Source organism: Salvia hispanica, chromosome 4 (assembly GCF_023119035.1).
Source record: "Salvia hispanica cultivar TCC Black 2014 chromosome 4, UniMelb_Shisp_WGS_1.0, whole genome shotgun sequence".
Classification (NCBI taxonomy): domain Eukaryota; kingdom Viridiplantae; phylum Streptophyta; class Magnoliopsida; order Lamiales; family Lamiaceae; genus Salvia; species Salvia hispanica.
In genome coordinates, this window is record NC_062968.1 from 43,437,882 (window position 1) to 43,456,758 (window position 18,877).

The following is an 18,877-nucleotide window of genomic DNA, read 5'->3' on the forward strand; positions in this document are numbered from 1 at the left end:
GCGACCACCGCACCCGCTCAAGCAAATGGTCATCCCACCCGTGCCCAAGCAAGTGTCAATCCCAACAAAATCAAAGTCCGTCATGTTAAGGAAACCAGTGTCTGATCAACTAGAACAGGAGGAAGAGGAACCAGCGAGAAAGAAAGTGAAGATGACCCGACCCAGGATCCCACCCCAATCTGGCTCTCGAGGGAGCCAGACCCAGAAGTGAATCACCCCCATGACCAAGTAACTTTTAATTTCTGTTTTCAGTTATTTTTCTTTGTTTTTGTTGTTTGTTTGATATTTGCTATCTGTGTTTGTCTTCTCCCACTTAGCCCAATGCTTGGTCTAAGTGTGAGAAGTTTATGTTTTCTGTTTTGTTGTGTCTTCTCCCACTTAGCCCGTTGCGGTCTAAGTGTGATCTCCCTGTTTCTTCCCACTTCACGACGATGGCTTGGAGGTCAAGCTTGAGTGAAGTGGGAGGGGGAGAGGAGTCAATGCATGTATTTTTCAGCATGATAAGAGTCTTTAGGTCTAGTTTTTGTTTGTGTCGCATGAGCCAGTGAATACAATACGGCATGATCTCCTTAGTGAAAGTAATTGAAAATAAGAGGTATTTCAACTTAGAAGCATTTTCCTTTAATAAGCCAAGTCAATCTGAATGAAGTAAGAACGATAGAGGATGCCTTAACTTACTTAGTTGTGAAGCCCCACTATAAGAGTGAGTTATAAGCCTTAAATAACTTTGAGCTAACACATGTAAAGGGGCCGCCACTGAATGCTTAGGGAAAAGAGTCATGAAGGAGAAAAACAGGGGAATTGGGTTATGAAGGTATAAGCTGGACGAAGTCCAGGAAAAGGAGTTATAAGCTGGACGAAGTCCAGAGGAGAGAAGAGGGAAATGGAGGAATAAGTTGGACAAAGTCCAGAGAGAAAAAAAAAAGAGAATGAATGAAAATTAAAAAAAAAAAGGAGATATAAGCTGGACGAAGTCCAGGGGAAAGGTGTCTAAGGGCAGGAAGCAATAATAACCTGACCCAGGAAAAAAATGAGGAAACTCTCATAACCCGACGCTTCAGTGGTATGGCAATAACTTACGAGAGAATCGGTCCTAACATCCCTGGTGAGGAATGAGTGATCGAGTGAATCCAACAATTGGGGAAGTAAAAGGCTATCTTGACGAACTGACAGATTGGCTAGGTAGAGGAAAGGAAAGGGCCTATTTGGAGGAGGAGTGCAGCCTGTTGGATTGACCTTAATCTTGTGGGGACGGTTGCCTAAAAGTTGAAGCTAGCTCATGCATATGTGTTTATGTGTTTTCATTTGTTTTAAGTGCCTATATTTGTGCGTCAGTTATGTCTAGGTCTAGAAGTCTGTGTTAAGATAGAGTCTAAAGAGTCGGTCGAGGGATAACCATGCTTTGAAATTCGCCTTATTCTTTTTTTCTTGTCTTTATACTTGAGGACAAGTATGGTTTAAGTGTGAGCAGTTTGATAAGGCTAATTTCATGCATCGGTTATGTGGTGAAAAACACTATATTTTACTGGGTCTAACACAGTTTTTAAGCCAGGTGGGTGACAAAATCGCTAGATCCAGGAAGAGCCGAAGAGAATGGACTAGCGAAGGAAATAAAGGAAGGTGAGCAGAACTGGAGGGAAAAGAATGGCTAGAAGAAGGGAGTCAATAGCTGAGGGCAACAAAGACTATTTATACCTCGCTGGGCCCACCTCAACGCCTATAAATAGAGGAGCATGCATCACACGCCATATACGATTTTCTCTTAGCTCACACACTAAAACACACACTTGGAAAAAGGGGAATTCTGGCGTAGTTTAGGGTTCTAATGGTTTCATCTTCAGGGAAAGTCAGTCGTAACACCGTCCATGTGAAGGGCGAAGATACAATCTATTTTATATTCTATTTTTGCACTTTATTTCGTCGAACTTCATCGTTTTGGAAGTCGACTTGGTTGTTGCTACTTACCGATTATCTATGCATTTAGTTACTGTCATGATGGTGTTTATCTTGTGTTGATTTACGTTGATTTTGTGTCGCTTGAAGTTTTATTTCGGCAGTTACTTGTTAATCTCTGTTTTTGGACAATTTTGTGCTTGATCTGGGGAATACGACTATGGATCTGAGTTGTTGTTGCTGATTGGTGGTTGTTTGTTGAATCTGAAGCTATGGATTTACTTTTGGTCGGATGCTTGGATCCGGAGTGGATTTAGCATCCGGAGTGGATTCAAGTTGTGCATGGATTTCGTTTTAGAGTTTTTATACTAGAAATCACGTTTCGAGTGATTGAATACTGTAAAACTTTTATTTTATTTTCCAATGAATAAAACAGATTATTTTTGTCATAATGTTGTTATGTTTTACATTTAATGGATGTTAATGCATGTTTAAATGTATAAGTTAACTTAACAAAGTCTAAGTCTTTGTTTTAGTAGACCGGTTGTGGGCGTCGTCCACTTTAAGGTAACACGGTCAGTTCTAAACAAAGAAAAAGATGAATTTCACAACCTAGATGGAATTTGACTATCCATCGAGAAAGGTTGCAATGTCAGTCCGCATATTTCTAAGCCTTACTGAAATAAGATGACATTGGTGTGGTATAGCACTGAACGGATCTAACAGCAAGACTTGTCCTTGGGCTATCTACTGAAAGGCGAGGTCTTGATAATATTTGTTTCTTAATCAATGTAGGTTAGCATTGAGCATACGGTATTGATTATGCATTACTTTGACTTATCAAATGGTGCGGGTTTTTCGTAACCCAATTATCCTGATATATTGGGTAGTGGTGATCAATATCTAGCGGTGCTAGGATTGCTATTATATTGAATCGTGCGCGAGGTGAGTCTCGTTTGATAATGTCCTCAAGAGGAGCGCGAAACAAGGTTTTATTATTCGGAACCTAGCTAGTTGGAGTTTGATTACTCTATGAATAATAAATAAGCGTTTCATGCTAAGTCCACTCTTGGAATTAATAAGAAGTTAATTAATTAAGTCCATAGCAGACATTAATTAATTAATGGACATTTTTATCTTAAGCGCGGGAAATGAAAGTTAAACGGAAACCCGGATTACTTATAATTTCGGATTTGGATGGGGAGAGTTCAATATTACTTCTGTAGTGGCTGCTCGTAATATTCCAATTATAACTTATATTAAATTGTGGGTTCAATTTAATTAGTAAAAAGTAAATTGGATGAGCCCATATCCAAAACCTTCCATAGATCCCTGTCTGGGCCCAAAAGGAACTTAATATAAATAGGAGAATAAAGGAGACAGAAATAACAATTTTTCTAGCCTTGTAATTTTCGAAAATTCCCTTCCCCAGCTGAGGAGATTTTCGAATTCCTCTCCTTTTCACAAAAGGATTTCTTTCGTCTTCTTTATTTAAGTCCTAGTATTCTGGTGAGATCATCCCACACTGATATCGGAGTACAGTTCGGGAACCAGAGAGAAGATTTGTGGTCTAGTATTCAAAGCGTCACGTGGAGAAGCTGCTAGCCATCTTCAATTCTTTGGAGAATTAATTAGGTATTTTTCTGCTCCGTAGAAAAGCATGTTTTAGGTTTCAATATTCTAAAGCATGATTAATTCAAGTTATGAGCATGATACATGTAAGAATTACGCGAATAGATTTTGTCTAAATAATCTTCTAAATAGATCTGATTATTATGTGATTTATTGGTGTGATTAATGATTGCTAAATTATGTTAATTCATGCAAATTAATTGAGCCACCAGCGCTTCCGCTGCCAGTTCCTTCAATTGGTATCAGAGCCAGTCTTTGGCTCTGATTATTTGGATTTAAATTTCGCGAAATTCATGTATGCATGTCTTATTTGATTACGAAGCATGTTCTTGTTATTTTTGTTTTTTATATTATGCATGAAGAACTCAAGAACATTCGAATCATAGAACTTGAATTCATGCATTCTCCGACGCTGAGGCCGACGACGTAGCGATTGGCTGGCGATGCCACCGGAAATCGCGAAACCCTAACCTTAAAAACCTAACCCTAGCCCTGACGATCGCCGGACCTGGAGCAGCCACGCCGCTCGCGCTGGCTGCTGGTTCTCGCGAGGATCGCCGGAGCTGTAGAAGATCGCCGGAGCTGCGCGGCTCATGCTGCGCGGAATGCTCAACGGCGACGGGGGGATTCGCGGCGTATAATCGCCGCGGAGGAAGGAGGAAGCGGCGCGCCTAGCGCGCGCGCCTGCCGGCGGCGGTCGGGCGGCGAAAACGCTGCTCCGGCGAGCGTCTCCGGTGGCGTCTTCAAATCTTCGTCGTTGATGATTCGTGCAAACCTCGAATCACTAGATATTGACGAAAGAATATTTTAATGATTATTTAATTCATAAATTAAAAGATATCATTAAAAATAATATTATTTAATGAAATAAAATATTTTGGGAAGATTTCCCTAGATTTTAGGAATATTTTGATTATTTTCTATATCTATGAATATTTTATATCCTAGATGATATAGATAAGAATAATTTAATGGTTTCCTAATTATAATATATATCTAGAATCTATTAATAAGATAGATATATATAAGATTACATTAAATAATATAAAAACTATTTTCTTCCTAATCTTGAACTTGGAAATTATATGACTTTAATTTTTCATGTCTAATTAAGATTATAAATAATGTACTTTATTTTAGATATATCTTATAGCATGACATGAATAAGAATTAAATTCTAGAATAAATAAATTCCTAAACTAAGATACTAAAGATAATAAAATATTTAATTATCCAGTCAATTAAATACCAACAGAATTTAATTAGTCTTAATCTGCCTTAAGGCTAAAGGATAATTAATGAAAAACCATAACTCAAATATCTAAGCGATAATTATGAACTAAAAGTTTATATATGGTCTCCATCGATTGGACTGCCAAATTTTGTGAAGCTGATTTTCTAATATTATCGCCACCTACAAAGTAGGGACAATAATCCTACGAAAACAGTAAGTTCATAAGGGCGGACTTCTCACATAATAAATAGAATGAACTTGAAAGTGGTTCCAAATATTATTGCCACCTGCAAAGTGGGGACAATAATCCTAAGGAACTGCGAGTTTCAGGGTTCAATCAGAATTTATGAGATAGCTTGGTTTTGTTATCAAGCACATGAACATTGTTATGGGAGTGTGTTGTAGAAATAAAATTCTATAATGCTAAATCTGATGGTCGTGCTTAGGCAGCATTAGGCGTGTTGACCTCCAAAGGAGGAAGATATTGATGCGTCGGTGTTGTGACCAGTAAAATTGTCAAAGTTTTAATGTGTATTAACCTCCAAAGGAGGATACAATTTATTAATTTTGCTGTTGTAAGATTTTGAAACGTTTTATGGTTAATCTACTCAATTTCTTTACATAAGTTTATGATAAATAGTAAATTCTTCTGTTTGCAGTGCAATAAAATCCGTCAAAATGTCTTTTAATCCTCTTTCTGCCATTCTCAAAGAAAACAAACTCGATGGCCAAAATTACATCGAATGGAAACAAAACTTGGATATCGTTCTCACAGCCGAAGAGTACAAGTTTGTGCTCACTACTCCACGCCCAGCAGTGCCGGCAGCTAACGCCGCGCAAGGACTGCGAGATGCGCATAGACGGTGGCATAAGGCGAATGAGATGGCTAAGTGCTACATGTTGGCTTCTATGTCATCAGTACTGAAGCATCAGCATTCTGCCATGGAAACTGCCGCCGAGATTATGACAAATCTCGCAAATCTTTTTGGTACTCAGAATCGAACGGCTAAGTCTCAAGCCTTTCGGAGTATCATGACGAAGACTATGAAGGAAGGCTCGTCAGTGAGGACACATGTCCTCGAGATGATGAGCCACCTCAACCAGATTGAGGTTTTGGGAGGGACGATCGATCCCGAGTCCCAAGTTACTATAATCCTTCAAAGTCTTCCCCCTAGCTTCCAACAGTTCAAGCTCAATTTCGAGATGAACAAGCGGAATTACACTTTGGCAGAGCTGCTGACTGAACTTCAGTCGGCGGAGGACCTTATGGTTCAGGCTAAGGTAGCTATGCTGAGTTTGGCGCATAATTCCTCTGGCTCTAAGCCTCGCGCAGGAAAGAAAAAGGCACCGAACCCAGTGGCAGCTAAGGATGCTAAGGGAAAGAAGAAGAAGCGGGGTGACAAGAAGCCTACTGGAAAGTGCTTCAAGTGTGGAGAGAAAGGTCATTGGAAGCCAGATTGTCCTAAGAAGGGCAAGGCTACAGGTATGCACCATGCTCTAGTAGTCGAGTCATGTTTGGCTTCGACATCTACTCATACTTGGGTTATTGATACTGGAGCAACTGATCATATATGTTTTGATCCTGACTTAATGCAGGTGACAAGACGGTTACATGATCGTGAGATCGAAGTCCAGCTGGGCGACGCTACTAAAGTGGCGGCCGTTGCAGTGGGAGACGTTTATTTGCATTTTTCTAGTGATAGATTTTTTATTTTGAAGAATGTTTTGTTGATACCTTCTTTTAGAAGAAATTTAATTTCAGTTTCTAAATTGTCTTTTGATGGATATTCGATTTCTTTTAATGACAATTGTGTTATTAAGAAAGATGGTTCTTATATTTGTCGTGGTATCATGGAAAACAATCTGTACACAATCACTTCTACACAATTTAATCAACGTAAATCAGAACTCAATGCTACATCGAAAATTTCTAAGAAAAGAAAAGAACCTTCAAGTTCAATGAATGATACGTACTTATGGCACCTTAGACTTGGTCATGCCAACGAAAGAAGAATTCATGCGATGGTTGATCAAGATCTTCTCAAAGGTCTTGAGAAGGAACCATTTTCGAAGTGTGAATCCTGTCTCGAAGGCAAGATGACTAAGAGACCTTTTAGGTCAAAGGGGAATAGGGCCAAGGAAGTACTTGAGCTCATTCATACTGATGTGTGTGGACCAATGTCAACCGAGGCAAGAGGCGGCTATCGATACTTCGTCACCTTTATAGATGACTTCTCGAAAATTGGATACGTCTATTTGATGCGCTACAAGTCTGAAACTTTTGACAAGTTCAAGGAGTTTAAGGCTAAAGTAGAGACGCGTCATGGTAAGACTATCAAATGCCTGCGATCTGATCGCGGAGGCGAATACCTAAGTGCCGAGTTTTTGGACTACTTATCAGTAGCGGGAATTCAATCCCAAACGACTGCGCCGGGCACACCCCAGCAGAATGGCGTAGCTGAAAGAAGGAATAGGACCTTATTAAATATGGTCCGCTCGATGATGAGTTATGCACGGTTACCTATTTCGTTTTGGGGGCATGCTTTGCTTTCGGCAAGCTATCTCTTAGACCACTTACCTTCTAAATCAGTTCCTACTACCCCATATGAGTTGTGGAATGGGCGGAAGCCCAATCTAGAACATCTCAGAGTGTGGGGGTGTCCGGCCCATGTATTGGAAAAGGATCCAACTAAGTTGGAATCTAGGACGGAGGTATGTGTGTTTATAGGATACCCTAGAGGAACGAAAGCTTATGAATTCTATAGTCTCAAAGATCAGAAAGTAATTGTGAGCACTCATGCCACATTCTTAGAGGAAGACTATGTAATGAATCATAAGTCCAGCAGTGAGATAGCTCTTGATGAGCTAACTCAAGTCACAACTTCCATTAACCAAGAACAATTACCTAGTGTAACAACAATTCCAGAAACTTCAACTAATACTCCAGATGTTGTAGTGTCGCGCCGCAGTGGGAGGGTCTCTCATGAGCCCGATAGATACATTGGTTTGGGTGAGTGCATGGATCACTCCTCGGACAGCAATGTACTTGATCCCTGGAATTTTGCAGAGGCGCAGGCAGATATCGATCATTGCGAATGGGTGAAAGCAATGGATTCGGAACTACAATCAATGGTAGACAAAGACGTCTATGATTTGTCTGTCCTACCCGAAGGCTGTACTGCCATTGGGAGCAAGTGGATATACAAACGTAAACGTGGACCCGATGGACGAGTTAAAGTCTTCAAGGCAAGACTAGTGGCTAAGGGGTTGACAGGTCCCTAGAGTGCAGTGCAGGTGCGGTGTGATATGTGTCACTCGATCTAACAGGTCCAGAGGATTCGACTAGACTTCAGAGGCTAGAAGATCATGAAACTTATCAGAAAGGGGTCGTTGGGTGCACTCTGTTCCTTCAAAAAACCTCAACCCACTATACTACAACTTAGCATAGGGAAGTAAAGGATCGATCCCACGAGGACGAAGGTGCTACGAAACTGCATTCGAGGATGTTTTGGGAAAAAGGGGTTGGCTGCTGCCACGCAATTTTGTGGGTCGAGAACTTAAAACTACTTGGTCTTAGAGATAATCAAAGCTTTACTCTACCTATTGGGTCTAATAGATTAGGAGAACTTTACTCTACCTACTGGGTCTAAGAACTAAGAGTGTACGGAACATACATGACTTAGAGAAACTGAGATATTTTAAAGTTCTAAAACAGCTGGAGTAAACTTAACTAGAAAGGCTTTCCTAATTTGGACAGACAAGCATAAAGCAAAAAGCAAGACAAGTTTCCTTAAACTACCAGCGTCTGGAAAACCATGCAGAAAAGTAAAAGAGACAAAGTGGATCGTACTGATAGGTCTAGGGGACATGCAGAAAAAGCAAAGTACATGCTGAAAAGTACTGACATAAAGCAGATCTGGTTCTAACTACCAACAACTTCATCTTCTTCGGGAATCAAACGAGAATAGCAGAGAAAACAGAGTTTTAAACACCATGAAAACAGAGCAAACTTTAGATCTAGACTTAAAATGAGAAATTAAAGCCTAAACTAACAGATCTACGCTACTGGACCTAAAGGATGCAGAAACAGAAAGTAAATAGCCATAATCATGCACAACGTAAACATCAAGCACCAAATATGCGAAACTTCAACTCCAAAACACCAAGATTCAACAAATCCAAACATCTCCATATGCAAATCCCCAACCTCCAACAACAAACCAACGTATTTCAGCTCCAAACATCCAATAACAACAAGAACGAAAGCTAAAAACAAGAGATGAACATAAACTCAGAGATATCCAACCAAAAGCAAACATGAACTTCCATAATAACTAGAAATAAGTCTGAATCCAGCAGATCAAAGTCAGAAGCTAAAGTTGCGAACTTAAAAACCACAAAGTACTAAACGAAAGCAAATAAAATTGTTTCTTCGCCTTCACAAGGCGGTGTTACACAGCAAAATAACAACGACGATGAGAACCACGGTGGCCAGAATCCTCCATGTCCAAGTGCGCAGCAACACGAAATGAAAATTTGAAGTATGGAACTAGAACTAGAGCTAGGAGAGCGTAGAAGTGGCTGTTCACGGATGTCTTGTTCTTCAAGGTTGAGCTCTTTATATATGTGAGGCTCTGATCCCTAGGGTATCCCCTCTGGTGATTTTACGCTCCTGCCCTTGAGTAAGACTCTTTAAAATAATTTGCTCTCGCTCCATTCTGCTCCTGTCACCAACTTTTGATTCTCCCAGGTCCGAACGACGATTTCTGATTTTTGCTTCAATTTCATCTCTTTTGCATCTGCCAGGTCAGGTAACAGCAACTCCTGGGTCCGACAGATTTACTACGCACCTAAACTCATAAACGCACATTAGCGCCCCAAATGCACAGAATTTTAACCCTAAACCAATGCATGAAACGAGCCTTATCAGGGGTATACCCAAAAGGAAGGCATCGATTACGATGAGACCTTCTCCCCAGTGGCCATGCTCAAATCGATCAGTATACTTTTGTCTATAGCAGCTTACATGGATTGGGAAGTATGGCAGATGGACGTTAAGACTACGTTTTTGAACGGGAGTCTTGAGGAGACCATCTACATGGAACAACCCGAAGGCTATGTGGTAAAGATCAAGGAACACATGGTTTGAAAGCTTAAGAAGGCCATTTATGGCCTCAAGCAAGCATCTAGATCATGGAACCAGTGTTTCGATCAAACTGTTCAAAAGTTTGGATTCGAAAAATGCCCTAATGAAAGCTGCGTGTACAAGAAGGTTGAAAAGGGAAATGTTGTGTTCTTAGTTTTGTATGTAGATGACATTCTTCTAATTGGAAACAATAAAAAGATGTTGTCATCAGTGCGAACTTGGTTGTCCAGCCAGTTCGAGATGAAAGATATGGGTGATGCGGGACACATTCTCGGTATCAAGGTTCTTAGGAACCGTGCAAAGAGAATGTTGTGCTTATCCCAAGAATCTTACATCGAAACAGTACTTAGACGCTTTAGCATGCAAGATGCCAAGAAAGGTTTCCTACCTTTTAGACATGGCATTCATTTATCTCAAGAGATGTGTCCTAAGACAGCATCTGAGATAGCAGAGATGAGAAGAATACCATATGCCTCGGCAGTTGGTAGTCTCATGTATGCTATGCTTTGTACTAGACCCGATATCTGCTTTGTTGTTGGCATGGTAGCAAGATATCAATCAAATCCCGGCCAAGGACATTGGACTGCCGTAAAGAACATACTCAAGTACCTTAATCGGACTAAGGACTATGTTCTAGTTTACAATGCAGCCGAGCTCTGTCCTTTAGGATATACAGATTCAGATTTTCAAGCTGATGTAGATTCGAGAAAATCAACTTCCGGATATGTGTTTACCTTAGGAGGTGGAGCCGTAATTTGGAAGAGTGTAAAGCAGAAATGCATTGCAGACTCTACCATGTAAGCCGAGTATGTGGCCGCTTCGGAGGCTGCAAAAGAGGCTGTATGGCTTAAGAACTTCCTTCTGGACTTAGGTGTGGTTTCGAATATGCCCAAGAGCATCACCATTTATTGTGACAATTCTGGTGTTGTGGCAAATTCGAGGGAACCACGGGCTCATAAAGCGAGCAAGCACATAGAGAGGAAGTATCATATTATTCGAGATATAGTGCAGAGAGGAGACATAAAAGTGGTCAAGATTGAGTCAGAGAACAACCTGGCAGATCCTTTCACGAAGGCATTAGCGGTAAAGCCGTATGAAAGCCATGTTGAAGGAATGGGAGTTCGACTAATTCAAGACCTCAATCCGCTTTCAGTATAAGTGGGAGAATTTGACGTTAGCACATTTTGTATACTCGAAAGTGTTTTGATTATAAGTGGGAGATTGTTAGAGTTTGTATACTAGAAATCACGTTTCGAGTGATTGAATACTATAAAACTCTTATTTTATTTTCCAATGAATAAAACAGATTATTTTTGTCATAATGTTGTTATGTTTTACATTTAATGGATGTTAATGCATGTTTAAATGTATAAGTTAACTTAACAAAGTCTAAGTCTTTGTTTTAGTAGACCGGTTGTGGGCGTCGTCCACTTTAAGGTAACACGGTCAGTTCTAAACAAAGAAAAAGATAAATTTCACAACCTAGATGGAATTTGACTATCCATCGAGAAAGGTTGCAATGTCAGTCCGCATATTTCTAAGCCTTACTGAAATAAGATGACATTGGTGTGGTATAGCACTGAACGGATCTAACAGCAAGACTTGTCCTTGGGCTATCTACTGAAAGGCGAGGTCTTGATAATATTTTTTTCTTAATCAATGTAGGTTAGCATTGAGCATACGGTATTGATTTTGCATTACTTTGACTTATCAAATAGTGCGGGTTTTTCGTAACCCAATTATCTTGATATATTGGGTAGTGGTGATCAATATCTAGCGGTGCTAGGATTGCTATTATATTGAATCGTGCGCGAGGTGAGTCTCGTTTGATAATGTCCTCAAGAGGAGCGCGAAACAAGGTTTTATTATTCGGAACCTAGCTAGTTGGAGTTTGATTACTCTATGAATAATAAATAAGCGTTTCATGCTAAGTCCACTCTTGGAATTAATAAGAAGTTAATTAATTAAGTCCATAGCAGACATTAATTAATTAATGGACATTTTTATCTTAAGCGCGGGAAATGAAAGTTAAACGGAAACCCGGATTACTTATAATTTCGGATTTGGATGGGGAGAGTTCAATATTACTTCTGTAGTGGCTGCTCGTAATATTCCAATTATAACTTATATAAAATTGTGGGTTCAATTTAATTAGTCAAAAGTAAATTGGATGAGCCCATATCCAAAACCTTCCATAGATCTCTGTCTGGGCCCAAAAGGAATTTAATATAAATAGGAGAATAAAGGAGACAGAAATAACAATTTTTCCAGCCTTGCAATTTTCGAAAATTCCCTTCCCCAGCTGAGGAGATTTTCGAATTCCTCTCCTTTTCACAAAAGGATTTCTTCTGTCTTCTTTATTTAAGTCCTAGTATTCTGGTGAGATCAGCCCACACTGATATCGAAGTACAGTTCGGGAACCAGAGAGAAGATTTGTGGTCTAGTATTCAAAGCATCACGTGGAGAAGCTGCTAGCCATGTTCAATTCTTTGGAGAATTAATTAGGCACTTTTCTGCTCCGTAGAAAAGCATGTTTTAGGTTTCAATATTCTAAAGCATGATTAATTCAAGTTATGAGCATGATACATGTAAGAATTACGTGAATAGATTTTGTCTAAATAATCTTCTAAATAGATCTGATTATTATGTGATTTATTGGTGTGATTAATGATTGCTAAATTATGTTAATTCATGCAAATTAATTGAGCCACCAGCGCTTCCGCTGCCAGTTCCTTCATTTCGGACTCTTTTGCTCTCTTTGCAATTTACTCCGTCTAGTAGCCGTAGATCTGTTTAGTTTTTAATTGTTCTTCGTCAAATTGCTTAAATCCAGTCTGCTTTGTTTTCCGATCACGTTTCATCTCTGTTTCTACTGAGTTTTGTGCAATTTGATTTGAAGAAGATGATGTCGCTATTAGTTAGTACTTTAGTTAGTTGTTTTCCAGCTTTTCGTCCGCACTCAGCAATGGTCCACACCGTCAGTTTATTTCTCAGGTCTAGGTAATTTAGAATAGTTTCTTAGATCTAGTGATTGTCTCGGTTTCCAGTTTACATGCATGATTTCTGTTTTGCCTAGATCTAGCTGTTAGCGTAGCAGATTTTAATTCCAAGTTTAGTTTAATTTCCTCAACCCAAAAATGTGTGGCAGCAGCCAACCCAAAAATAGTTCCCAAATCCATGAGCATGTTCATTTCGTATCCATCTCTGTGGGATCGATCCCTACTTCCCTGTGCTAAATTTTAGTATACGTGGTTGAGGGTTTTTGAAGAGGTATTCTGTGTGTCCGACGACCGAGATCTTCCAACAATCCGTGAGTTCCTAGACCTTGTGATCTAGTGGATTCACTGGACCTAGGAGACTTGTTATTCCTTACTGTGCACACAGTCTAAACCAAAGGAGCTCCAAATGGCGCCGTTGCCGGGGATGGATGGCGTTTATTGTTATTGCGTTTGAGGATTTGGTGTAAATAGTTTAATTTTTGTTATTTTGTTTTTCTTGACAGTTTATGAACACGGGCTTCCATTCTGGAAGTTGGGCTAGTTCATCTGGGTCAGGGAGCGGCCGATACAAGTGGCAAGTCAAAGAGTCTACGTCCACTATCACCACCAGATCAGGTTTAAGGACGGTGGACCCATTTCCGTTCGAATCAGAAAGTGAGAAGGAGTGGAATTCGTCAGGAGAAGAAGACCCGAAGTCGTCAACAGAAACAGAGCATTCCGAGACTGAGGAGGAGGAAGACCCAAATATGGCTCATTTAGTAGATCCCGATCCGGAGATAGGGTCACTCACCGCACATCTCGACGGTGAACCCGCCCATGCTATAGTCTCAAACCCGCGCCGGAGGTCTATTGATATCAAGACAAATGTGCTCGGAGTTTTACCCACATTCTCTGGACGAAGGAACGAATGTCCTTACGAATTCTTAAACGAGTTTAGTAAGCTGTGTAGCATTCAAAAGCGCCCCAACGAGGCGACTGAGGAGGACTACCGTTTGCGTGCAGTCCCGTTTGCCCTCAAGGGGGAGGCTAATACTTGGCTGTTGAGGCTCCCACCAGACTCGATTAACACATGGAAGGATTTCAAGTTGGAGTTCTTGGATTATTTTTTTCCGTCCAACAAGACGAATGCCTTGAAGAAGGAGATTCAGGAGTGCAAACAAGAATATGATGAGTCTCTGAGCTCTTATTGGTCCCGGTTTAAGGGACTGTTGGATGCTTGTCCGAACCATAGGATGATTGAAGCGGAGACCTACTATCTGTTTTACGAAGGTGCAAACCCTGAGTCAAAGGACTTGATGAATTCTAAGCGGAGGAAATTTTACCAAAAATAAAGCAAGTGAAGCCAAAGAAACTTTGGGAAGATTGATCGAGGCAAAGAAGGCCTATGATAACCCGCGGAGCATATTGAGAAGGGGGTCAGCCAATGCAGTAACGGAACAAGATGACAAGAAGGTGGAAGACAGGATAGATAAATTGGAGAAAGCACTGCTGAATGCAATTGAGAAGTACAACCCTCATGCTCCATCGGAAAATGAGAAACCCCCTGGTCCGGAGGAAAGGCAACTTCAGCCTTATTACGGTCAGCCCTGTGAAGGGGAATGCCAAGCCCAAGCAAATTCAATGGGGAGCTGGAATCCGGATGGAAGTTGGAACCAAGGAAGACAAAGGGATGCCCCATGGAGGACTCACCCCAATTTTAGATGGACTGACAATGATCAAGGTCAGCCATCTCCACTGCAGCTTATGAATTATGCACACCCTCCGGAGAGGCAATCCAACTGGTCAGGAAAAAGTCAAGAGGGGCAATTGCAACTGGGGTACAGGAATCAAGACCATACTAATTGGGGAAATAGGAATCAGAACAATCCAGGGAGCTCTTATGTGCCACCTCACCAGAGGAATAACCAGGGGAACTATCAGAATTCCCAACCGAATCACCAAGGGAATCAAGGGTCTAGCAACCAGTACAATAACCACCAAGGAAACCAAGGGAACTATCGGCAGAACCAAGGGCAGAACTAAGGTCAAGGATCAAATTTTAATCAATTCAATTCCAGGCCACAAAGGAGTCTGGATGACATGGTCCACGACCTAGTGAATTCACAACAGTTCATGCAGAATAACTTGCATTCCAACAACGGCGTGGTGCACAAATTGCAAGACGCTCAGTCGACATAAAGCCGCCATGGATATGATGGCGAAGCAACTGTCCCAGATCGCAGTTTCTTTGAATGAAATGCAGGGAAATGAAGGGAAACTTTCTGCCACGGTCAAGCCACCAGACCGAGCAAACATTAGTCAAATCACCTTGAGATCCGGGCGAGGCTATGAAGGACCGACGCTGGAGATTGACGAGGAGGTACCCACACAGGCCAGCAAAGGAAAGGAGTACTATGGTTAAGCCCCTACCATTATTAATTTTTGCGCCAGCCACTGTTAATATTTATACATCAACAACCACCTACTAAATAAGCATTTTATTTGCATTATATATAATTATATTAAGTGAGTCTCAATTTATCCTCGAGATATTTTCGAAAATGCAGGTTACTTTTGCAATTTATGCCGTTCATCTAAGAGAGTATGTCTTTCTTGTATACTTTGTAATACAAACTCCACAAAGTTGGCATGTTTACCTTGTTTTTTAACTGTCGCTTAAACACCATTAATGAAATTGTTCATTATATTGTCGCACTAGTGTTGTAGCCGCTACCTTCTACGAATGGCTCTTACTTGCTCCACACCAACACTCTCACCACATAGTCGCTAGGATTTCTTCGAGAATTAGTCCACACAATAGTGTTTTATTATCTTTGATCCTTTTCTTGGTTAAATCAAATTGAAGAAAAAATATCGTATTACAAAAACTTACAATTTTCAGATCCCACATAGGATGACTTGATGAGAATCAAACCAAGGAACTTTCATTCGGAATTGGAAGGCATAACTTAGTTGTTCATCTAAACTCCTGTTTGAATGAAAGTTTTGGGGCTTAATAGTTCAAGCCAAAAATTTCCCGCCAACTTAAGTTGTTGTGTCTTCAAGATAGCTATTTTTTTTTAATTGAGAATGGATTATATGAAGCGCGCATTAGTATAATTAGGTCTGTCAAAATGGATATCGGATATTGGATACCCGATATCCAAACCCGAAAAAATCGGATAATTGGATACCCGATACCCAATTTTCGGGTTTCGGATCGGGATCGGGTAGTGAAATTTTTGGATTATCGGGTATCGGATAACCCGATACCCGATCGGGTGTACCCGAATTACCCGATTTTTTAATTTAATAAATTAAATGTAATTTTGAAAGTCACATTTAGTGTTGGTGTTAAGAGGTATTTTTTGTATTGTTTTTGTTGGATTATTTAATGTTTGAAGATAATCTTTGATTCTATATCTGTTTAGTTTATCTTTGTGTATATGTAAATTCATACTATAAGAAATTAATGATACTATAAGGCAACCAAGATTAAGAAGCCTTCTTGTTACAGAATTTGTATACCTATATTCTAGCTTGAACTCTTGTCGACACACGATTTTTCCAGATTTAAGACTAAATAACAGAGCATGAATCAAACTTGTTGTATTCCAAAATAATAGTATTAACATACATGTAGAAACAATTTCAAATATTTTGTGAAATGAACGCATCTGTACTCATATTTCATTCATCATCCAGTTTGCTTCATTCACTACCAGTGGCTAAAATTTGCATGAAATAATATGCACAGCTTCACCAATGTAGTATACTACAAGTTTGTAGTTAATTTTTTTTTTTTTTAAATCAAAATCGGAACTGGATACCCGATTTTTCGGGACTGGATACCCTACTCGGGTATTCGGGTATCCGAAATCAGTTTCGGATCGGGTATCGGGTATCAATTTTTGGGAAATTCGGGATCGGGTATCCGAAATTTTTGGATCGGGTATCCGCGGATACCCGATTTGACAGACCTAAGTATAATAATGGTTAGATAGTTTGTGATGAGTGTTGAAGAATTTAGTTGGGAATATAGATAGTAGAGATTAGGGTAAACGGTCAGTTCGGTTAGTAACCGAACCGACTTGTCGGTTAACCGACTCTAAAAATTGGTCAAAAAACTAGCCGGAACCGATCTAATCTCTAGTTCGGTTACTTAACTAACCAACACTTCAACTTTTAATTTTTCACTTTTCCAATACTTTTATTATTATTATTATTATTATTATTATTATTTTCCTATTTCCTAGTAATACATAAATATGTTAATGCACTTCAAAAGGTTAAACTATAAATGATCTAAAAACTTTTCAACGATTATTAAGTGAAGGGATATCCTATTTTTAAAATAATGTTTAGGTACTTTATTGACTTTGAGATATTACTTACACAAATTAAAACATTGATTGTGACGCTATATAAAGCAGTGCATAATCAATGTAATATAGATATGATATTTTAAATGTATAAAAATATTATAGAAGTTTATTAATTAAAAATATAATTGAAATTAAAATTGAATTTAATTTTGATTATCAGTTATAGGTTATCGGTTACTTTGAGAAAAATGCCAAACCAGTACACCCGAACATCATGATTTTCGGTTATCGGTGACCGATCGGTTTCGGTTCGGTTTTCGATTAACTGAATAATCGTGAACCGTTTACCCACCCTAATAGAGAGAGATTCAGCAGCACATGACATGTAGAAAGAAAGAGGAAGAAGATGCGGTGCAAGTTGACGTGCCTTGACAAGGTTTCTTCTCCTTGGTTTTAATAAATTTCATCGCAAACTACAACTTGATTCTTTTTCAATTCTCAATTCAGCTTTATAAATGCAATGTTCCTACCCAGCTTACTATGTATTGCTTGTATATATTTTAATTATGTGTAATGTTGCATAGATCAATATACTAGACACAATTATTTCAGTTGGATCCAGTCAATTTGGTCATGAAGAGTTACTGAAAAATTAAGTTTTATGAGTAAAAGCGCTCATGGCTTAGTCTCGTCTTGATCCATGTATAATGTAGTTAAGAGATGGATAAGAAATAGAATTGCCAATGGCCTATCTAATTATATCATAGAAATCATGAATAAAATTAAATGTTTCTAGGTTGCTTCAGAAATAAAAATTCTAGAGTCAACCATTCTAATATCAAAATGTTAAAAAAAGTTTCACATGGATCCTTACAACTTAAACCGTACAATTTGCAGTCGTGGGACTGAATACCACCATTTTTAAGGTAATACATTAGCACAAATTTATTAGCGTCACATAATTCCATAACTTACCTAATAGTAAATGAGGTGAAAATGTTAATTTTCTTAAGTTGTTAATGCTGCTAACTCATGAACGTAGGTGGTGTTCACTTTCCAAGATAAAATAATACCAAGATATCATCTAGGATTAAGTTGTGAGATTATTTTAGTTATAGGGGATTAGCTATGGCTAATTATCCCATGATTACCCATCTAGGATTGAGTTGTGGGATTGAATCTCTTGAACCCAATACACTACAAATTTAATCTCGGATACAATCTTGCAAACCGAACACCCCCGTAGTGTATTAAAAATGTCAACATGATGACATTTTAACACATAATTTTGTTGACATTTTAGTATACTTTGTTGACATTATGTGTTGATATGTTAATGTTATCGTGTTGACATATTTAATACACAGCGTTGATAATATATCATAATTAGCAACTTGAAAAGTTAGCAATATAACGCGCCCCTAGTATATACATATATATTAATAATTCATTAATTATTGGTGCAAACCTATAGTTATTAGTATTAGAAGAAGATGCAGAAACATAAAGAGGCAAGTAAGGTGTGCCTCTGAAGTGATTCTTGTCCTAGGTTTATGCATTAAGCATTTCATGTGCAGCTGTATGATTTAATATACATCAACTACCACTTGACTTAATTTTTTAGTGCTCAATTGGGCTACAAATTGCGTAGAATTAATTTATGGTATTG